This window comes from Ambystoma mexicanum, chromosome 6p (genome assembly GCF_040938575.1).
Source record: "Ambystoma mexicanum isolate Mex_15411 chromosome 6p, UKY_AmexF1_1, whole genome shotgun sequence".
NCBI lineage: Eukaryota > Metazoa > Chordata > Amphibia > Caudata > Ambystomatidae > Ambystoma > Ambystoma mexicanum.
In genome coordinates, this window is record NC_090935.1 from 1,400,098,547 (window position 1) to 1,400,122,662 (window position 24,116).

A 24,116-nucleotide genomic window follows, 5' to 3' on the forward strand; every position below is an offset into this window, starting at 1 on the left:
CAGTGAGACACGGGGCATGAGCAGGGACTGGGGGGAACATGAGGGAGACACGGGGCATGATAGGGGTGGGGGGGTAACAGGAGAGAGACACAGGGCATGAGTGGGGGGTGGCGGAACACAAAGGAGACACAGGGCATGAGCGGGGGTTGGGGGTAACAGGAGAGAGACACGGGGCATGAGCGGGGGGTGGGGGGGCAACAGGAGGGAGACACGGGGCATGAGCGGGGGTGGGGGGCAACAGCAGGGAGACACGGGCATGAGCAGGGGGTGGGGGGAACATGAGGGAGACATGGGGCATGAGCAGGGGGTGGGGGGCAACAACAGGGAGACACGGGGCATGACCGGGAGGTGGAGGGCAACAGCAGGGAGGCCCGGGGCATGACCGGGGGGTGGGGGGCAACAGGAGAGAGACATGGGGCATGAGTGGGGGGTGCGGGGCAACAGCAGGGAGACACTGGGCCTAAGCGGGGGGTGGGGGGAACACGAGGGAGACAGATGGCATGAGCGGGGGGCAACAAGAGGGAGACACGGGCATGAGCGGGGAGTGGGGGCAACAGGAGGGAGACACGGGGCATGAGCGGGGGTGGGGGGCAACAGCAGGGAGACAGGGGGCATGACCAGGGGTGGGGGCAACAGAAGGGAGACACAGGGCATGAGAGGGGGGTAGGGGGTAACAGGAGAGAAACACGGGCATGAGAGGGGGTGGGGGGCAACATCAGGGAGACACGGGGCATGAGAAGGTGGTGGGGGGAACACGAGGGAGACATGGGGCATAAGAGGGGGGTGGGGTGTAACAGGAGAGAGACACGGAGCATGAGCGGGGGTGGGGGGAAACAGCAGGGAGACACGGGGCATGAGTGGGGGGTGAGGGCCAACAGCAGGGAGACACAGGGCATGACCAGGGGATTGGGGCAACAGCAGGGAGACACAGGGCATGAGCGGGGGTGGGGGGGGTAACAGGAGAGAGACACGGGGCATGAGCGCGGGATGGGGGGCAACAGCAGGGAGACACGGGGTATGACCGGGGGTGGGGGGCAACAGGAGAGAGACACGGGGCATGAGAGGGGGATGGGGGTAACAGGAGAGAGACACGGGGCATGAGAGGGGGGTAGGGGTAACAGGAGAGAGACACGGGGCATGAGCGGGGGTTGGGGGTAACAGAAGAGAGACACGGGGCATGAGCGGGGGGTGGGGGGGCAACAGGAGGGAGACACGGGGCATGAGCGGGGGTGAGGGGCAACAGGAGAGAGACACAGGGCATAAGCGGGGGGTGGGAGTAACAGGAGAGAGACACAGGGCATGAGCGGAGGGTGGGGGGCAACAGCAGGGAGACACGGGGTATGAGAGGGGTGTGGGTGGTAACAGCAGAGAGACACAGTGCATGAGCAGGGGTGGGGGCAACAAGAGAGAGACACGGGGTATGAGCGGGGGTTTGGGGGTAGCAGGAGAGAGACACGGGGCATGAGCGGGGGTGAGGGGCAACAGGAGAGAGACACGGGGCATGAGCAGGGGGTGGGGGTAACAGGAGAGAGACACGGGGCATGAGCGGGGCGTGGGGGTAACAGGAGAGAGACACGGGGCATGAGCGGGGGTTGGGGGGAACAGGAGAGAGACACGGGGCATGAGCGGGGGGTGAGGGGTAACAGAAGAGAGACATGGGGTATGAGCGGGGGGCAACAGCAGGAGGACACAGGGCATGACCGGGGGGTGGGGGGCAACAGGAGAGAGACACGGGGCAAGAGAGGGTGGTGGGGGTAACAGGAGAGAGACACAGGGCATGAGAGTCGGCGGGGGGTAACAGGAGAGAGACACGGGGCATGAGCAGGGGGTGGGGAGAACACGAGGGAGACACGGGGCATGAGCGGGGGGTGGGGGGTAAAAGGAGAGAGACACAGGGCATGAGCGGGGGGTGGGGGCAACAGCAGGGAGACACGGGGCATGAGCAGGGGGTGTGGGGCAACAGGAGAGAGACACAAGGCATGAGCGCGGGGTGGGGGGCAACACCAGGGAGACACGGGGCATGAACGGTGGGTGGGGTGCAACAGCAGGGAGACACGGGGCATGAAAGGGGGTGGGGGGCAACAGGAGAAAGACATGGGGCATGAGCAGGGGGTGGGGTGAGCAGCAGGGAGATACAGGGCATGAGCAGGGGGTGGGAGGCAACAGCAGGGAGACACGGTTCATAAGCGGGGGGTGGGGGGAACACAACAGAGACACGGGGCATGAGCGGGGGGTGGGGGGAAACAGGAGAGAGACATGGGGCATGAGCGGGGGGTGGGAGGCAACAGCAGGGAGACACGGGGCATGAGCAGGGGGTGGGGGGTAACAGGAAAGAGACATGGATCATCAGCAGGGGGTGGGGGGTAACAGGAGAGAGACACAGGGCATGAGCAGGGGGTGGGGGGCAACAGGAGGGAGACACGGGGCAACAGCAGGGAGACACGGGGCATGAGCAGGGGGTGGGGGGAACATGAGGGAGACACGAGGCATGAGCGGGGGGTGGGGGTAACAGGAGAGAGACACGGGGCATAAGAGAGGGGTGGGGGGTAACAGGAGAGAGACACGGGGCATGAGCCTGGGGTGGGGGGCAACAGCAGGAAGACACTGGGCATGACCGGGGAGTGGGGGGCAACAGGAGAGTGACATGGGGCATGAGAGCGGGGTGGGGGTAACAGGAGAGAGACACGGGGCATGAGCGGGGGGTGTGGGGTAACAGGAGAGAGACAAGGGGCATGAGCGGGGCGTGGGTGGCAACAGCAGGGAGACACGATGCATGAGCGGGGGGTGGGGGAACAAGAGGGAGACACGGGGCATGAGCAGGGGGTGGGGGTAACACGAGGGAGACACGGGGCATGAGCGGGGTGTGGGGGGCAACAGGAGGGAGACATGGGGCATGAGCTGGGGAGGGGGGCAACAGGAGGGAGACACGGGACATGAGCGGGGGTGGGGGTTGGGGGGCAACAGCAGGGAGACACGGTGCAGGAGCTGGGGGAATATGAGGGAGACACGGGGCGTGAGAGGGGCGTGGGGGGTAACAGGAGAGCGACACGGGGCATGAGCAGGGGGTGGGGGGCAACAGCAGGGAGACACAGGGCATGACCGAGAGGTGGAGGGCAACAGCAGGGAGACCCAGGGCATGACCGAGGATGGGTGCAACAGGAGAGAGACACGGGGCATGAACGGGGGTGGGGGCAACAGCAGGGAGACACGGGGCATGAGCGGGGGTGGGGGGAACACGAGGGAGACACGGGGCATGAGTGGGGGGTGGGGGGCAACAGGAGGGAGACACTGGGCCTGAGCGGGGGGTGGGGAGAACACGAGGGAGACACAGGGCATGAGCGGGGGGTGGGGGGCGACAAGAGGGAGACACAGGGCATGAGCGGGGGTGGGGGCTAACAGGAGAGAGACACTGGGCATGAGCGGAGGGTGGGGGCAACAGGAGGGAGACACGGGGAATGAGCGGGGATGGGGGAACAGGAGGGAGACACGGGGCATGAACGGGGGATGGGGGAACAGGGGAAACACGGGGCATGAGTGGGGGGTAAGGGGGAACATGAGGGAGACACGGGGCATGAGCAGGGGGTTGGGGGAACAGGGGAGACACGGGGCATGACCGGGAAGTGGAGGGCAACAGGAGAGAGACACGGGGCATAAGCGGGGTGTGGGGAGCAACAGCAGGGAGACTCGGGGCATGACCAGGGGTTGGGGGGCAACAGGAGAGAGACACAGGGCATGAGAGAGGGGTGGGGGTAACAGGAGAGAGACACGGGCCATGAGCGGGCGGTGGGGGGCAACAGCAGGGAGACACGGGGCATGTGCGGGGGGTGGGGGGCAACAGGAGGGAGACACTGGGCATGAGCGGGGGGTGGGGGTAACACGAGGGAGACACGGGGCATGAGCGGGGGGTGGGGGTAACACGAGGGAGACACGGGGCATGAGCAGGGTGTGGCGGGCAACAGGAGGGAGACATGGGGCATGAGCAGGGGGTGGGGGGCAACAACAGGGAGACACGGGGCATGACCGGCAGATGGAGGGCAACAGCAGGGAGGCCCGGGGCATGACCGGGGGGTGGGGGGCAACAGGAGAGAGACATGGGGCATGAGTGGGGGGTGCGGGGCAACAGCAGGGAGACACTGGGCCTAAGCGGGGGTGGGGGGAACACGAGGGAGACACGGGGCATGAGCGGGGGGCGACAAGAGGGAGACACGGGGCATGAGCGGGGGGTGGGGGCAATAGGAGGGAGACACGGGGCATGAGCGGGGGTCGGGGGCAACAGCAGGGAGACAGGGGGCATGACCAGGGGTGGGGGGCAACAGAAGGGCGACACAGGGCATGACCAGGGGGTGGGGGGCAACAGGTGAGAGACACGGGACAAGAGCGGGGGTTGGGGGAAACAGCAAGGAGACACGGGCATGAGAGGGGGTAGGGGGTAACAGGAGAGAAACACGGGCATGAGAGGGTGGTGGGGGCAACATCAGGGAGACACGGGGCATGAGCAGGTGGTGGGGGGAACACGAGGGAGACAGGGGGCATGAGAGGGGGGTGGGGTGTAACAGGAGAGAGACACGGAGCATGAGCGGGGGTGGGGGGCAACAGCAGGGAGACACGGGGCATGAGTGGGGGGTGGGGGGCAACAGCAGGGAGACACGGGGCAGGACGAGGGGATGGGGGGCAACAGCAGGGAGACACAGGGCATGAGCGGGGGTTGGGGGGAACAGGAGAGAGACACGGGGCATGAGCGGGGGTGAGGGGTAACAGAAGAGAGACATGGGGTATGAGCGGGGGGCAACAGCAGGAAGACACAGGGCATGACCGGGGGGTGGGGGGCAACAGGAGAGAGACACGGGGCAAGAGAGGGTGGTGGGGGTAACAGGAGAGAGACACAGGGCATGAGAGTCGGCGGGGGGTAACAGGAGAGAGACACGGGGCATGAGCAGGGGGTGGGGAGAACACGAGGGAGACACGGGGCATGAGCGGGGGGTGGGGGGTAAAAGGAGAGAGACACAGGGCATGAGCGGGGGGTGGGGGCAACAGCAGGGAGACACGGGGCATGAGCAGGGGGTGTGGGGCAACAGGAGAGAGACACAAGGCATGAGCGCGGGGTGGGGGGCAACACCAGGGAGACACGGGGCATGAACGGTGGGTGGGGTGCAACAGCAGGGAGACACGGGGCATGAAAGGGGGTGGGGGGCAACAGGAGAAAGACATGGGGCATGAGCAGGGGGTGGGGCGAGCAGCAGGGAGATACAGGGCATGAGCAGGGGGTGGGAGGCAACAGCAGGGAGACACGGTTCATAAGCGGGGGGTGGGGGGTAACAGGAAAGAGACACGGATCATCAGCAGGGGGTGGGGGGTAACACAACAGAGACACGGGGCATGAGCGGGGGGTGGGGGGAAACAGGAGAGAGACATGGGGCATGAGCGGGGGGTGGGAGGCAACAGCAGGGAGACACGGGGCATGAGCAGGGGGTGGGGGGTAACAGGAAAGAGACACGGATCATCAGCAGGGGGTGGGGGGTAACAGGAGAGAGACACAGGGCATGAGCGGGGGGTGGGGGGCAACAGGAGGGAGACACGGGGCAACAGCAGGGAGACACGGGGCATGAGCAGGGGGTGGGGGGAACATGAGGGAGACACGAGGCATGAGCGGGGGGTGGGGGTAACAGGAGAGAGACACGGGGCATAAGAGAGGGGTGGGGGGTAACAGGAGAGAGACACGGGGCATGAGCCTGGGGTGGGGGGCAACAGCAGGAAGACACTGGGCATGACCGGGGAGTGGGGGGCAACAGGAGAGTGACATGGGGCATGAGAGCGGGGTGGGGGTAAGAGGAGAGAGACACGGGGCATGAGCGGGGGGTGTGGGGTAACAGGAGAGAGACAAGGGGCATGAGCGGGGCGTGGGTGGCAACAGCAGGGAGACACGATGCATGAGCGGGGGGTGGGGGAACAAGAGGGAGACACGGGGCATGAGCAGGGGGTGGGGGTAACACGAGGGAGACACGGGGCATGAGCGGGGTGTGGGGGGCAACAGGAGGGAGACAAGGGGCATGAGCTGGGGAGGGGGGCAACAGGAGGGAGACACAGGACATGAGCGGGGGTGGGGGTTGGGGGGCGACAGCAGGGAGACACGGTGCAGGAGCTGGGGGAATATGAGGGAGACACGGGGCGTGAGAGGGGGGTGGGGGGTAACAGGAGAGCGACACGGGGCATGAGCAGGGGGTGGGGGGCAACAGCAGGGAGACACAGGGCATGACCGAGAGGTGGAGGGCAACAGCAGGGAGACCCAGGGCATGACCGAGGATGGGTGCAACAGGAGAGAGACACGGGGCATGAACGGGGGTGGGGGCAACAGCAGGGAGACACGGGGCATGAGCGGGGGTGGGGGGAACACGAGGGAGACACGGGGCATGAGTGGGGGGTGGGGGGCAACAGGAGGGAGACACTGGGCCTGAGCGGGGGGTGGGGAGAACACGAGGGAGACACAGGGCATGAGCGGGGGGTGGGGGGCGACAAGAGGGAGACACAGGGCATGAGCGGGGGTGGGGGCTAACAGGAGAGAGACACTGGGCATGAGCGGAGGGTGGGGGCAACAGGAGGGAGACACGGGGAATGAGCGGCGATGGGGGAACAGGAGGGAGACACGGGGCATGAACGGGGGATGGGGGAACAGGGGAAACACGGGGCATGAGTGGGGGGTAAGGGGGAACATGAGGGAGACACGGGGCATGAGCAGGGGGTTGGGGGAACAGGGGAGACACGGGGCATGACCGGGGGTTGGGGGGCAACAGGAGAGAGACACAGGGCATGAGAGAGGGGTGGGGGTAACAGGAGAGAGACACGGGCCATGAGCGGGCGGTGGGGGGCAACAGCAGGGAGACACGGGGCATGTGCGGGGGGTGGGGGGCAACAGGAGGGAGACACTGGGCATGAGCGGGGGGTGGGGGTAACACGAGGGAGACACGGGGCATGAGCAGGGTGTGGGGGGCAACAGGAGGGAGACATGGGGCATGAGCAGGGGGTGGGGGGCAACAACAGGGAGACACGGGGCATGACCGGCAGATGGAGGGCAACAGCAGGGAGGCCCGGGGCATGACCGGGGGGTGGGGGGCAACAGGAGAGAGACATGGGGCATGAGTGGGGGGTGCGGGGCAACAGCAGGGAGACACTGGGCCTAAGCGGGGGTGGGGGGAACACGAGGGAGACACGGGGCATGAGCGGGGGGCGACAAGAGGGAGACACGGGGCATGAGCGGGGGGTGGGGGCAATAGGAGGGAGACACGGGGCATGAGCGGGGGTCGGGGGCAACAGCAGGGAGACAGGGGGCATGACCAGGGGTGGGGGGCAACAGAAGGGCGACACAGGGCATGACCAGGGGGTGGGGGTCAACAGGTGAGAGACACGGGACAAGAGCGGGGGTTGGGGGAAACAGCAAGGAGACACGGGCATGAGAGGGGGGTAGGGGGTAACAGGAGAGAAACACGGGCATGAGAGGGTGGTGGGGGGCAACATCAGGGAGACACGGGGCATGAGCAGGTGGTGGGGGGAACACGAGGGAGACAGGGGGCATGAGAGGGGGGTGGGGTGTAACAGGAGAGAGACACGGAGCATGAGCGGGGGTGGTGGGCAACAGCAGGGAGACACGGGGCATGAGTGGGGGGTGGGGGGCAACAGCAGGGAGACACGGGGCATGACGAGGGGATGGGGGGCAACAGCAGGGAGACACAGGGCATGAGCAGGGGTTGGGGGGAACAGGAGAGAGACACGGGGCATGAGCGGGGGTGAGGGGTAACAGAAGAGAGACATGGGGTATGAGCGGGGGGCAACAGCAGGAAGACACAGGGCATGACCGGGGGGTGGGGGGCAACAGGAGAGAGACACAGGGCAAGAGAGGGGGGTGGGGGTAACAGGAGAGAGACACAGGGCATGAGAGTCAGCGGGGGGTAACAGGAGAGAGACACGGGGCATGAGCTGGGGGTGGGGGGGAACATCAGGGGTACACGGGTCATGAGCGGAGTGTGGAGGGCAACAGCAGGGAGACACGGGGCATGAGCAGGGGGTGGGGAGAACACGAGGGAGACACGGGGCATGAGCGGGGGGTGGGGGGTAAAAGGAGAGAGACACAGGGCATGAGCGGGGGGTGGGGGCAACAGCAGGGAGACACGGGGCATGAGCAGGGGGTGTGGGGCAACAGGAGAGAGACACAAGGCATGAGCGCGGGGTGGGGGACAACACCAGGGAGACACGGGGCATGACCGGGGGGTGGGGGGAAACAGCAGGGAGACACGGGGCATGACCGGGGGTGGGGGGCAACAGGAGAAAGACATGGGGCATGAGCAGGGGGTGGGGCGAGCAGCAGGGAGACACAGGGCATGAGCAGGGGGTGGGAGGCAACAGCAAGGAGACACGGTTCATAAGCGGGGGGTGAGGGGAACACAACAGAGACACGGGGCATGAGCGGGGGGTGGGGGGAAACAGGAGAGAGACACTGGGCATGAGCGGGGGGTGGGGGCAACAGCAGGGAGACACAGGGCATGAGCGGGGGGTGGGGGTAACAGGAGAGAGACACGGGGCATGAGCAGGGGGTGGGGGTAACAGGAGAGAGACACAGGGCATGAGCGGGGGGTGGGGGGCAACAGGAGGGAGACACGGGGCAACAGCATGGAGACACGGGGCATGAGCGGGGGGTGGGGGGAACATGAGGGAGACACGAGGCATGAGCGGGGGGTGGGGGTAACAGGAGAGAGACACGGGGCATGAGCCTGGGGTGGGGGGCAACAGCAGGAAGACACTGGGCATGACCGGGGAGTGGGGGGCAACAGGAGAGTGACATGGGGCATGAGAACGGGGTGGGGGTAACATTAGAGAGACACGGGGCATGAGCAGGGGGTGTGGGGTAACAGGAGAGAGACAAGGGGCATGAGCGGGGTGTGGGGGGCAACAGCAGGGAGACACGATGCATGAGCGGGGGGTGGGGGAACAAGAGGGAGACACGGGGCATGAGCAGGGGGTGGAGGTAACATGAGGGAGACACGGGGCATGAGCGGGATGTGGGGGGCAACAGGAGGGAGACAAGGGGCATGAGCTGGGGAGGGGGGCAACAGGAGGGAGACACGGGACATGAGCGGGGGTGGGGGTTGGGGGGCAACAGCAGGGAGACACGGTGCGTGAGCAGGGGCTGGGGGAATATGAGGGAGACACGGGGTGTGAGAGGGGGGTGGGGGGTAACAGGAGAGCGACACGGGGCATGAGCAGGGGGTGGGGGCAACAGCAGGGAGACACAGGGCATGACCGGGAGGTGGAGGGCAACAGCAGGGAGACCCAGGGCATGACCGGGGGATGGGGGCAACAGGAGAGAGACATGGGGCATGAGCGGGGGGTGAGGGGGAACATGAGGGAGACACGGGGCATGAGCAGGGAGTTGGGGGAACAGGGGAGACACGGGGCATGACCGGGAGGTGGAGGGCAACAGGAGAGAGACACGGGGCATAAGCAGGGTGTGGGGAGCAACAGCAGGGATACTCGGGGCATGACAGGGGGTTGGGGGGCAACAGGAGAGAGACACAGGGCATGAGAGCGGGGTGGGGGTAACAGGAGAGAGACACGGGCCATGAGCGGGCGGTGGGGGTCAACAGCAGGGAGACACGGGGCATGTGCGGGAAGTGGGGGGAACAAGAGGGAGACATGGGGCGGGGGGTGGGGGTAACACGAGGGAGACACGGGGCATGAGCAGGGTGTGGGGGGCAACAGGAGGGAGACACGAGGCATGAGCGGGGGGTGGGAGGCAACAGCAGGGAGACACAGGGCATGAGCGGAGGGTGGGGTAACACAAGGGAGACACGGGGCATGAGTGGGGGTTGGGGGTAACAGGAGAGGGACAGGGGGCATGAGCAGGGGGTGGGGGGCAACAGGAGGGAAACACGGGGCATGATCGGGGGTGGGGGGCCACAGCAGGGAGACACGGGGCATGAGCAGGGGCTGGGGAGAACATGAGGGAGACACGGGGCATGATAGGGGGTGGGGGGGTAACAGGAGAGAGACACGGGGCATGAGCGGGGGGTGGGGGGGCAACAGGAGGGAGACACGGGGCATGAGCGGGTGTCGGGGGCAACAGCAGGGAGACACGGGCATGAGCAGGGGCTGGGGGAACATGAGAGAGACATGGGGCATGAGCAGGGGGTGGGGGGCAACAACAGGGAGACACAGGGCATGACCGGGAGATGGAGGGCAACAGCAGGGAGGCCCGGGGCATGACCGGGGGGTGGAGGGCAACAGGAGAGAGACATGGGGCATGAGTGGGGGGTGCGGGGCAAAAGCAGGGAGACACTGGGCCTGAGCAGGGGGTGGGGGGAACACGAGGGCGACACGGGGCATGAGCGGGGGGCAACAAGAGGGAGACACGGGGCATGAGCGGGGGTGGGGGCAACAGGAGGGAGACACAGGGCATGAGCGGGGGTCAGGGGCAACAGCAGGGAGACAGGGGGCATGACCAGGGGTGGGGGGCAACAGAAGGGAGACACAGGGCATGACCAGGGGGTGGGGGGCAACAGGTGAGAGACACGGGACAAGAGCGGGGGTTGGGGGAAACAGCAAGGAGACACGGGGCATGAGAGGGGGGTAGGGGGTAACAGGAGAGAAACATGGGCATGAGAGGGTGGTGGGGGGCAACATCAGGGAGACACGGGGCATGAGCAGGTGGTGGGGGGCAACAGCAGGGAGACACGGGGCATGAGTGGGGGGTGGGGGGCAACAGCAGGGAGACACGGGGCATGAGCGGGTGGTGGGTGGTAACAGGAGAGAGACACGGGGCATGAGCGGGGGATGGGGGGCAACAGCAGGGAGAAATGGGGTATGACCGGGGGTGGGGGGGCAACAGGAGAGTCACGGGGCATGAGCGGGGGTTGGGGGTAACAGAAGAGAGACATGGGGCATGAGCGGGGGAGGGGGGGGCAACAGGAGGGAGACACGGGGCATGAGCAGGGGGTGGGGGGCAACAGCAGGGAGACACGGGGCATGAGCAGGGGCTGGGGGGAACATGAGGGAGACATGGGGCTTGAGCAGGGGGTGGGGGGCAACAACAGGGAGACACGGGGCATGACCGGGAGGTTGAGGGCAACAGCAGGGAGACCCGGGGCATGACCGGGGGTGGGGGGCAACAGGAGAGAGACATGGGGAATGAGTGGGGGTACGGGGCAACAGCAGGGAGACACTGGGCCTGAGCGGGGGGTGGGGGAACACGAGGGAGACACGGGGCATGAGCGGGGGGTGGGGGCAACAGGAGGGAGACACGGGGCATGAGCGGGGGTGGGGGGCATCAGCAGGGAGACAGGGGGCATGACCGGGGTGCAGGGCAACAGAAGGGAGACACAGGGCATGACCGGGGGATGGGGGGCAAAAGGTGAGAGACACGGGGCAAGAGCGGGGGTGGGGGAAACAGCAAGGAGACACAGGGCATGAGAGTGGGGTAGGGTTTAACAGGAGAGAGACACGGGGCATGAGAGAGAGGTGGGGGGCAACATCAGGGAGACACGGAGCATGAAAAGGGGGTGGGGGAACACGAGGGAGACACGGGGCATGAGAGGGGGTGGGGGGTAACAGGAGAGAGACACAGAGCATGAGCAGGGGTGGGGGGCAACAGCAGGGAGACACGGGCATGAATGGGGGGTGGGGGGCAACAACAGGGAGACACGGGGCATGACCAGGGGATGGGGGCAACAGCAGGGAGACACAGGGCATGAGTGGGGGTGGGGGGTAACAGGAGAGAGACACGGGGCATGAGCGGGAGATGGGGGGCAACAGCAGGGAGACACGGGGTATGACCGGGGTGGGGGGCAACAGGAGAGAGACACGGGACATGAGAGGGGGGTGGGGGGTAACAGGAGAGAGACACGGGGCATGAGAGGGGGGTGGGGGTAACAGGAGAGAGACACAGGGCATGAGAGGGAGGTGGGGGGTAACAGGAGAGATACACAGGGCATGAGTGGGGGGTGGGGGGCAACAGCAGGGAGACACAGGGCATGAGCGGAGGGTGGGGGGCAACAGCAGGGAGACACGGGGCATGAGAGGGGGTGGGTGGTAAAAGCAGAGAGACACAGGGCATGAGCGGGGGTGGGGCCAACAGGAGAGAGACACGGGGCATGAGCGGGGGGGGCAACAGGAGAGAGACACGGGGGTGGGGGTAACAGGAGAGAGACACGGGGCATGAGCGGGGGGTGGGGGTAACAGGAGAGAGACACAAGGCATGAGCGGGGGTTGGGGGTAACAGGAGAGAGACACAGGGCATGAGCGGGGGGTGGGGGGCAAGAGCAGGGAGACACAGGGCATGAGCGGAGGTTGGGGGGCAACAGCTGGGAGACACGGGGCATGAGAGGGGGTGGGTGGTAACAGCAGAGAGACACAGGGCATGAGCGGGGGTGGGGGGTAACAGGAGAGAGACACGGGGCATGAGCGGGGGGTTGGGGTAACAGGAGAGAGACACGGGGCATGAGCGGGGGTGGGGGTAACAGGAGAGAGACACGGGGCATGAGAGGGAGGTGGGGGGTAACAGGAGAGAGACACAGGGCATGAGCGGGGGTGGGGGTCAACAGCAGGGAGACACGGGGCATGAGCGGAGGGTGTGGGGCAACAGCAGGGAGACACGGGGCATGAGAGGGGGGTGGGTGGTAACAGCAGAGACACACAGGGCATGAGCGGGGGCAGGGGCAACAGGAAAGAGACACGGGGCATGAGCCAGGGGTTGGGGGTAACAGGAGAGAGACACGGGGCATGAGCAGGGGCTGGGGGGAACATGAGGGAGACACGGGGGATTAGAGGGGGTGGGGGTAACAGGAGAGAGACACAGGGCATGAGCGGGGGGTGGGGGGCAACAGCAGGGAGACACGGGGCATGAGCAGAGGGTGGGGGTCAACAGCAGGGAGACACGGGGCATGACCGGGGGCAACAGGAGAGAGACACGGGGCATGACCAGGGGATGGGGGGCAACAGCAGGGAGACACAGGGCATGAGCGGGGGGTGGGGGGGTAACAGGAGAGAGACACGGGGCAGGAGCGGGGATGGGGGCAACAGCAGGGAGACACGGGGTATGACAGGGGGTGGGGGGGCAACAGGAGAGTCACGGGGCATGAGAGGGGGATGGGGGTAACAGGAGAGAGACACGGGGCATGAGAGGGGGGTGGGGGTAACAGGAGAGAGACATGGGGCATGAGCGGGGGTTGGGGGTAACAGAAGAGAGACATGGGGCATGAGTGGGGGGAGGGTGGGCAACAGGAGGGAGACACGGGGCATGAGCGGGGGGTGGGGGGCAACAGCAGGGAGACACGGGGCATGAGCGGGGGGTGGGGGGTATCAGGAGAGAGGCACAGGGCATGAGCGGGGGTGGGGACAACAGCAGGGAGACACGGGGCATGAGCAGGGGGTGTGGGGCAACAGGAGAGAGACACAAGGCATGAGCGCGGGGTGGGGGGCAACACCAGGGAGACACGGGGCATGACCGGGGGTTGGGGGGCAACAGCAGGGAGACACGGGGCATGACCGGGGGTGGGGGGCAACAGGAGAAAGACATGGGGCATGAGCAGGGGGTGGGGGGAGCAGCAGGGAGACACAGGGCATGAGCAGGGGGTGGGAGGCAACAGCAGGGAGACACGGGGCATAAGCGGGGGGTGGGGGGAACACAACAGAGACATGGGGCATGAGCGGGGGGTGGCGGGAAACAGGAGAGAGACACTGGGCATGAGCGGGGGGTGGGGGCAACAGCAGGGAGACATGGGGCATGAGCGGGGGGTGGGGGGCAACAGCAGGGAGACACGGGGCATAAGCGGGGGGAGGGGGGTAACAGGAGAGAGACACAGGGCATGAGCGGGGGGTGGGGGCAACAGTAGGGAGACACGGGGCAACAGCAGGGAGACACGGGGCATGAGCGGGGGTGGGGGGAACATGAGGGAGACATGAGGCATGAGCGGGGGGTGGGGGTAACAGGAGAGAGACACGGGGCATGAGAGAGGGGTGGGGGTAACAGGAGAGAGACAAGGGGCATGAGTGGGCGTGGGGGGCAACAGCAGGGAGACACGATGCATGAGCGGGGGGTGGGAGGAACAAGAGGGAGACACGGGGCATGAGCAGGGGGTGGGGGTAACACGAGGGAGACACGGGGCATGAGCGGGGTGTGGGGGGCAACAGGAGGGAGACAAGGGGCATGAGTGGGGGAGAGGGGCAACAAGAGGGAGACACCGGACATGAGCGGGGGTTGGGGGTTGGGGGGCAACAGCAGGGAGACACGGTGCGTGAGCAGGGGCTGGGGGAATATGAGGGAGACACGGGGCGTGAGAGGGGGGTGGGGGGTAACAGGAGAGCGACACGGGGCATGAGCAGGGGGTGGGGGGCAACAGCAGGGAGACACAGGGCATGACCGGGAGGTGGAGTGCAACAGCAGGGAGACCCAGGGCATGACCGGGGGATGGGGCAACAGGAGAGAGACACGGGGCATGAACGGGGGTGGGGGCAACAGCAGGGAGACACGGGGCATGAGCGGGGGGTGGGGGGAACACGAGGGAGACACGGGGCATGAGTGGGGGGTGGGGGGCAACAGGAGGGAGACACTGGGCCTGAGCGGGGGGTGGGGAGAACACAAGGGAGACACAGGGCATGAGCAGGGGGTGGGGGGCGACAAGAGGGAGACACGGGGCATGAGCGGGGGTGGGGGCTAACAAGAGAGAGACACTGGGCATGAGCGGAGGGTGGGGGCAACAGGAGGGAGACACGGGGCATTTGCGGGGATGGGGGGAACAGGAGGGAGACACGGGGCATGAACGGGGGATGGGGGAACAGGGGAGACACGGGGTATGAGCGGGGGGTGAGGGGGAACATGAGGGAGACACGGGGCATGAGCAGGGGGTTGGGGGAACAGAGGAGACACGGGGCATGACCGGGAGGTGGAGGGCAACCGGAGAGAGACACGGGGCATAAGCGGGGTGTGGGGAGCAACAGCAGGGAGACACGGGGCATGACCGGGGGGTGGGGGCAACAGGAGGGAGACACTGGGCCTGAGAGGGTGGTGGGGAGAACACGAGGGAGACACAGGGCATGAGCAGGGGGTGGGGGGCAACAAGAGGGAGACACGGGGCAAGAGCGGGGGTGGGGGCTAACAGGAGAGAGACACTGGGCATGAGCGGAGGGTGGGGGCAACAGGAGGGAGACACGGGGCATGAGCGGGGGTGGGGGGAACAGGAGAGAGACACGGGGCATGAACGGGGGATGGGGGAACAGAGGAGACAGGGAGCATGAGCGGGGGGTGAGGGGGAACATGAGGGAGACACGGGGCATGAGCAGGGGGTTGGGGGAACAGGGGAGACACGGGGCAAGACCGGGAGGTGGAGGGCAACAGGAGAGAGACACGGGGCATAAGCGGGGGGTGGGGAGCAACAGCAGGGAGACACGGGGCATGAGCGGGGGTGGGGGGAACAGGAGGGAGAAACGGGGCATGAACAGGGGATGGGGGAACAGAGGAGACACGGAGCATGAGCGGAGGGTGAGGGGGAACATGAGGGAGACACGGGGCATGAGCAGGGGGTTGGGGGAACAGGGGAGACACGGGGCATGACCGGGAGGTGGAGGGCAACAGGAGAGAGACACGGGGCATAAGCGGGGGGTGGGGAGCAACAGCAGGGAGACTCGGGGCATGACCGGGGGGTGGGGGGCAACAGGAGAGAGACACAGGGCATGAGAGCTGGGTGGGGGTAACAGGAGAGAGACACGGGCCATGAGCGGGCGGTGGGGGGCAACAGCAGGGAGACACGGGGCATGAGCGGGGTGTGGGGGGAACAAGCGGGAGACACGGGGCAGGAGAGGGGAGTGGGGGTAACACGAGGGAGACACGGGGCATGAGCAGGATGTGGGGGGCAACAGGAGGGAGACATGGTGCATGAGCGGGGAGTGGGGGGAACACAAGGGGGACACGGGGCATGAGCGGGGGGTGGGGGCAACAGCAGGGAGACACAGGGCATGAGCGGAGGGTGGTGTAACACAAGGGAGACACGGGGCATGAGTGGGGGTTGGGGGTAACAGGAGAGGGACACAGGGCATGAGCGTGGGGTGGGGGGCAACAGCAGTGAGACACGGGGCATGAGCAGGGACTGGGGGGAACATGAGGGAGACACGGGGCATGATAGGGGTGGGGGGGTAACAGGAGAGAGACACGGGGCATGAGTGGGGGGTGGCGGAACACAAAGGAGACACAGGGCATGAGCGGGGGTTGGGGGTAACAGGAGAGAGACACGGGGCATGAGCGGGGGGTGGGGGGGCAACAGGAGGGAGACACGGGGCATGAGCGGGGGTGGGGGGCAACAGCAGGGAGACACGGGCATGAGCAGGGGGTGGGGGGAACATGAGGGAGACATGGGGCATGAGCAGGGGGTGGGGGGCAACAACAGGGAGACACGGGGCATGACCGGGAGGTGGAGGGCAACAGCAGGGAGGCCCGGGGCATGACCGGGGGGTGGGGGGCAACAGGAGAGAGACATGGGGCATGAGTGGGGGGTGCGGGGCAACAGCAGGGAGACACTGGGCCTAAGCGGGGGGTGGGGGGAACACGAGGGAGACAGATGGCATGAGCGGGGGGCAACAAGAGGGAGACACGGGCATGAGCGGGGAGTGGGGGCAACAGGAGGGAGACACGGGGCATGAGCGGGGGTGGGGGGCAACAGCAGGGAGACAGGGGGCATGACCAGGGGTGGGGGCAACAGAAGGGAGACACAGGGCATGAGAGGGGGGTAGGGGGTAACAGGAGAGAAACACGGGCATGAGAGGGGGTGGGGGGCAACATCAGGGAGACACGGGGCATGAGCAGGTGGTGGGGGGAACACGAGGGAGACATGGGGCATAAGAGGGGGGTGGGGTGTAACAGGAGAGAGACACGGAGCATGAGCGGGGGTGGGGGGAAACAGCAGGGAGACACGGGGCATGAGTGGGGGGTGAGGGCCAACAGCAGGGAGACACAGGGCATGACCAGGGGATTGGGGCAACAGCAGGGAGACACAGGGCATGAGCGGGGGTGGGGGGGTAACAGGAGAGAGACACGGGGCATGAGCGCGGGATGGGGGGCAACAGCAGGGAGACACGGGGTATGACTGGGGGTGGGGGGCAACAGGAAAGAGACACGGGGCATGAGAGGGGGATGGGGGTAACAGGAGAGAGACACGGGGCATGAGAGGGGGGTAGGGGTAACAGAAGAGAGACACGGGGCATGAGCGGGGGGTGGGGGGGCAACAGGAGGGAGACACGGGGCATGAGCGGGGGTGAGGGGCAACAGGAGAGAGACACGGGGCATGAGCGGGGGGTGGGAGTAACAGGAGAGAGACACAGGGCATGAGCGGGGGATGGGGGCAACAGCAGGGAAACACAGGGCATGAGCGGAGGGTGGGGGGCAACAGCAGGGAGACACGGGGTATGAGAGGGGTGTGGGTGGTAACAGCAGAGAGACACAGTGCATGAGCAGGGGTGGGGGCAACAAGAGAGAGACACGGGGTATGAGCGGGGGTTTGGGGGTAGCAGGAGAGAGACACGGGGCATGAGCGGGGGTGAGGGGCAACAGGAGAGAGACACGGGGCATGAGCAGGGGGTGGGGGTAACAGGAGAGAGACACGGGGCATGAGCGGGGCGTGGGGGTAACAGGAGAGAGACACGGGGCATGAGCGGGGGTTGGGGGGAACAGGAGAGAGACAAGGGGCATGAGCAGGGGGTGAGGGGTAACAGAAGAGAGACATGGGGTATGAGCGGGGGGCAACAGCAGGAAGACACAGGGCATGACCGGGGGGTGGGGGGCAACAGGAGAGAGACACGGGGCAAGAGAGGGTGGTGGGGGTAACAGGAGAGAGACACAGGGCATGAGAGTCGGCGGGGGGTAACAGGAGAGAGACACGGGGCATGAGCAGGGGGTGGGGAGAACACGAGGGAGACACGGGGCATGAGCGGGGGGTAAAAGGAGAGAGACACAGGGCATGAGCGGGGGGTGGGGGCAACAGCAGGGAGACACGGGGCATGAGCAGGGGGTGTGGGGCAACAGGAGAGAGACACAAGGCATGAGCGCGGGGTGGGGGGCAACACCAGGGAGACACGGGGCATGAACGGGGGGTGGGGTGCAACAGCAGGGAGACACGGGGCATGAAAGGGGGTGGGGGGCAACAGGAGAAAGACATGGGGCATGAGCAGGGGGTGGGGCGAGCAGCAGGGAGATACAGGGCATGAGCAGGGGGTGGGAGGCAACAGCAGGGAGACACGGTTCATAAGCGGGGGGTGGGGGGAACACAACAGAGACACGGGGCATGAGCGGGGGGTGGGGGGAAACAGGAGAGAGACATGGGGCATGAGCGGGGGGTGGGAGGCAACAGCAGGGAGACACGGGGCATGAGCAGGGGGTGGGGGGTAACAGGAAAGAGACACGGATCATCAGCATGGGGTGGGGGGTAACAGGAGAGAGACACAGGGCATGAGCGGGGGGTGGGGGGCAACAGGAGGGAGACATGGGGCAACAGCAGGGAGACACGGGGCATGAGCGGGGGGTGGGGGGAACATGAGGGAGACACGAGGCATGAGCGGGGGGTGGGGGTAACAGGAGAGAGACACGGGGCATAAGAGAGGGGTGGGGGGTAACAGGAGAGAGACACGGGGCATGAGCCTGGGGTGGGGGGCAACAGCAGGAAGACACTGGGCATGACCGGGGAGTGGGGGGCAACAGGAGAGTGACATGGGGCATGAGAGCGGGGTGGGGGTAACAGGAGAGAGACACGGGGCATGAGCGGGGGGTGTGGGGTAACAGGAGAGAGACAAGGGGCATGAGCGGGGCGTGGGTGGCAACAGCAGGGAGACACGATGCATGAGCGGGGGGTGGGGGGAACAAGAGGGAGACACGGGGCATGAGCAGGGGGTGGGGGTAACACGAGGGAGACACGGGGCATGAGCGGGGTGTGGGGGGCAACAGGAGGGAGACAAGGGGCATGAGCTGGGGAGGGGGGCAACAGGAGGGAGACATGGGACATGAGCGGGGGTGGGGGTTGGGGGGCAACAGCAGGGAGACACGGTGCAGGGGCTGGGGGAATATGAGGGAGACACGGGGCGTGAGAGGGGGGTGGGGGGTAACAGGAGAGCGACACGGGGCATGAGCAGGGGGTGGGGGGCAACAGCAGGGAGACACAGGGCATGACCGAGAGGTGGAGGGCAACAGCAGGGAGACCCAGGGCATGACCGGGGGATGGGTGCAACAGGAGAGAGACACGGGGCATGAACGGGGGGGGGCAACAGCAGGGAGACACGGGGCATGAGCGGGGGTGGGGGGAACACGAGGGAGACACGGGGCATGAGTGGGGGGTGGGGGGCAACAGGAGGGAGACACTGGGCCTGAGCGGGGGGTGGGGAGAACACGAGGGAGACACAGGGCATGAGCGGGGGGTGGGGGGCGACAAGAGGGAGACACAGGGCATGAGCGGGGGTGGGGGCTAACAGGAGAGAGACACTGGGCATGAGCGGAGGGTGGGGGCAACAGGAGGGAGACACGGGGAATGAGCGGGGATGGGGGAACAGGAGGGAGACACGGGGCATGAACGGGGGATGGGGGAACAGGGGAAACACGGGGCATGAGTGGGGGGTAAGGGGGAACATGAGGGAGACACGGGGCATGAGCAGGGGGTTGGGGGAACAGGGGAGACACGGGGCATGACCGGGAAGTGGAGGGCAACAGGAGAGAGACACGGGGCATAAGCGGGGTGTGGGGAGCAACAGCAGGGAGACTCGGGGCATGACCGGGGGTTGGGGGGCAACAGGAGAGAGACACAGGGCATGAGAGAGGGGTGGGGGTAACAGGAGAGAGACACGGGCCATGAGCGGGCGGTGGGGGGCAACAGCAGGGAGACACGGGGCATGTGCGGGGGGTGGGGGGCAACAGGAGGGAGACACTGGGCATGAGCGGGGGGTGGGGGTAACACGAGGGAGACACGGGGCATGAGCGGGGGGTGGGGGTAACACGAGGGAGACACGGGGCATGAGCAGGGTGTGGGGGGCAACAGGAGGGAGACATGGGGCATGAGTGGGGAGTGGGGGGAACACAAGGGAGACACGGGGCATGAGCGGGGGGTGGGGGCAACAGCAGGGAGACCCAGGGCATGAGCGTAGGGTGGGGTATAACAAGGGAGACACGGGGCATGAGTGGGGGTTGGGGGTAACAGGAGAGGGACATGGGGCATGAGTGAGGGGTGGGGGGCAACAGGAGAAAGACACGGGGCATGAGCGGGGGTGGGGGGCAACAGCAGGGAGACACGGGGCATGAGCAGGGGCTGGGGAGAACATGAGGGAGACACGGGGCATGATAGGGTGTGGGGGGGTAACAGGAGAGAGACACGGGGCATGAGCGGGGGGTGGGGGGGCAACAGGAGGGAGACACAGGGCATGAGCGGGGGTCAGGGGCAACAGCAGGGTGACACGGGCATGAGCAGGGGCTGGGGGAACATGAGGGAGACATGGGGCATGAGCAGGGGGTGGGGGGCAACAACAGGGAGACACGGGGCATGACCGGCAGATGGAGGGCAACAGCAGGGAGGCCGGGGCATGACCGGGGGGTGGGGGGCAACAGGAGAGAGACATGGGGAATGAGTGGGGGGTGCGGGGCAACAGCAGGGAGACACTGGGCCTAAGCGGGGGTGGGGGGAACACGAGGGAGAGACGGGGCATGAGCGGGGGGCGACAAGAGGGAGACACGGGGCATGAGCGGGGGGTGGGGGCAATAGGAGGGAGACACGGGGCATGAGCGGGGGTCGGGGGCAACAGCAGGGAGACAGGGGGCATGACCAGGGGTGGGGGGCAACAGAAGGGCGACACAGGGCATGACCAGGGGGTGGGGGGCAACAGGTGAGAGACACGGGACAAGAGCGGGGGTTGGGGGAAACAGCAAGGAGACACGGGCATGAGAGGGGGGTAGGGGGTAACAGGAGAGAAACACGGGCATGAGAGGGTGGTGGGGGGCAACATCAGGGAGACACGGGGCATGAGCAGGTGGTGGGGGGAACACGAGGGAGACAGGGGGCATGAGAGGGGGGTGGGGTGTAACAGGAGAGAGACACGGAGCATGAGCGGGGGTGGGGGGCAACAGCAGGGAGACACGGGGCATGAGTGGGGGGTGGGGGGCAACAGCAGGGAGACACGGGGCATGACGAGGGGATGGGGGGCAACAGCAGGGAGACACAGGGCATGAGCGGGGGTTGGGGGGAACAGGAGAGAGACACGGGGCATGAGCGGGGGTGAGGGGTAACAGAAGAGAGACATGGGGTATGAGCGGGGGGCAACAGCAGGAAGACACAGGGCATGACCGGGGGGTGGGGGGCAACAGGAGAGAGACACAGGGCAAGAGAGGGGGGTGGGGGTAACAGGAGAGAGACACAGGGCATGAGAGTCGGCGGGGGGTAACAGGAGAGAGACACGGGGCATGAGCTGGGGGTGGGGGGGAACATCAGGGGTACACGAGTCATGAGCGGAGTGTGGAGGGCAACAGCAGGGAGACACGGGGCATGAGCAGGTGGTGGGGAGAACACGAGGGAGACACGGGGCATGAGCGGGGGGTGGGGGGTAAAAGGAGAGAGACACAGGGCATGAGCGGGGGGTGGGGGCAACAGCAGGGAGACACGGGGCATGAGCAGGGGGTGTGGGGCAACAGGAGAGAGACACAAGGCATGAGCGCGGGGTGGGGGACAACACCAGGGAGACACGGGGCATGACCGGGGGGTGGGGGGCAACAGCAGGGAGACACGGGGCATGACCGGGGGTGGGGGGCAACAGGAGAAAGACATGGGGCATGAGCAGGGGGTGGGGCGAGCAGCAGGGAGACACAGGGCATGAGCAGGGGGTGGGAGGCAACAGCAAGGAGACACGGTTCATAAGCGGGGGGTGAGGGGAACACAACAGAGACACGGGGCATGAGCGGGGGGTGGGGGGAAACAGGAGAGAGACACTGGGCATGAGCGGGGGGTGGGGGCAACAGCAGGGAGACACAGGGCATGAGCGGGGGGTGGGGGTAACAGGAGAGAGACACGGGGCATGAGCAGGGGGTGGGGGTAACAGGAGAGAGACACAGGGCATGAGCGGGGGGTGGGGGTCAACAGGAGGGAGACACGGGGCAACAGCATGGAGACACGGGGCATGAGCGGGGGGTGGGGGGAACATGAGGGAGACACGAGGCATGAGCGGGGGTGGGGGTAACAGGAGAGAGACACGGGGCATGAGCCTGGGGTGGGGGGCAACAGCAGGAAGACACTGGGCATGACCGGGGAGTGGGGGGCAACAGGAGAGTGACATGGGGCATGAGAGCGGGGTGGGGGTAACATTAGAGAGACACGGGGCATGAGCAGGGGGTGTGGGGTAACAGGAAAGAGACAAGGGGCATGAGCGGGGTGTGGGGGGCAACAGCAGGGAGACACGATGCATGAGCTTTGGGTGGGGGAACAAGAGGGAGACACGGGGCATGAGCAGGGGGTGGAGGTAACATGAGGGAGACACGGGGCATGAGTGGGATGTGGGGGGCAACAGGAGGGAGACAAGGGGCATGAGCTGGGGAGGGGGGCAACAGGAGGGAGACACGGGACATGGGCGGGGGTGGGGGTTGGGGGGCAACAGCAGGGAGACACGGTGCGTGAGCAGGGGCTGGGGGAATATGAGGGAGACACGGGGTGTGAGAGGGGGGTCGGGGGTAACAGGAGAGCGACACGGGGCATGAGCAGGGGGTGGGGGCAACAGCAGGGAGACACAGGGCATGACCGGGAGGTGGAGGGCAACAGCAGGGAGACCCAGGGCATGACCGGGGGATGGGGGCAACAGGAGAGAGACATGGGGCATGAGCGGGGGGTGAGGGGGAACATGAGGGAGACACGGGGCATGAGCAGGGAGTTGGGGGAACAGGTGAGACACGGGGCATGACCGGGAGGTGGAGGGCAACAGGAGAGAGACACGGGGCATAAGCAGGGTGTGGGGAGCAACAGCAGGGATACTCGGGGCATGACAGGGGGTTGGGGGGCAACAGGAGAGAGACACAGGGCATGAGAGCGGGGTGGGGGTAACAGGAGAGAGACACGGGCCATGAGCGGGCGGTGGGGGTCAACAGCAGGGAGACACGGGGCATGTGCGGGAAGTGGGGGGAACAAGAGGGAGACATGGGGCGGGGGGTGGGGGTAACACGAGGGAGACACGGGGCATGAGCAGGGTGTGGGGGGCAACAGGAGGGAGACACGAGGCATGAGCGGGGGGTGGGAGGCAACAGCAGGGAGACACAGGGCATGACCGGGGGTGGGGGGCAACAGGAGAAAGACATGGGGCATGAGCAGGGGGTGGGGCGAGCAGCAGGGAGACACAGGGCATGAGCAGGGGGTGGGAGGCAACAGCAAGGAGACACGGTTCATAAGCGGGGGGTGAGGGGAACACAACAGAGACACGGGGCATGAGCGGGGGGTGGGGGGAAACAGGAGAGAGACACTGGGCATGAGCGGGGGGTGGGGGCAACAGCAGGGAGACACAGGGCATGAGCGGGGGGTGGGGGTAACAGGAGAGAGACACGGGGCATGAGCAGGGGGTGGGGGTAACAGGAGAGAGACACAGGGCATGAGCGGGGGGTGGGGGTCAACAGGAGGGAGACACGGGGCAACAGCATGGAGACACGGGGCATGAGCGGGGGGTGGGGGGAACATGAGGGAGACACGAGGCATGAGCGGGGGTGGGGGTAACAGGAGAGAGACACGGGGCATGAGCCTGGGGTGGGGGGCAACAGCAGGAAGACACTGGGCATGACCGGGGAGTGGGGGGCAACAGGAGAGTGACATGGGGCATGAGAGCGGGGTGGGGGTAACATTAGAGAGACACGGGGCATGAGCAGGGGGTGTGGGGTAACAGGAGAGAGACAAGGGGCATGAGCGGGGTGTGGGGGGCAACAGCAGGGAGACACGATGCATGAGCTTTGGGTGGGGGAACAAGAGGGAGACACGGGGCATGAGCAGGGGGTGGAGGTAACATGAGGGAGACACGGGGCATGAGTGGGATGTGGGGGGCAACAGGAGGGAGACAAGGGGCATGAGCTGGGGAGGGGGGCAACAGGAGGG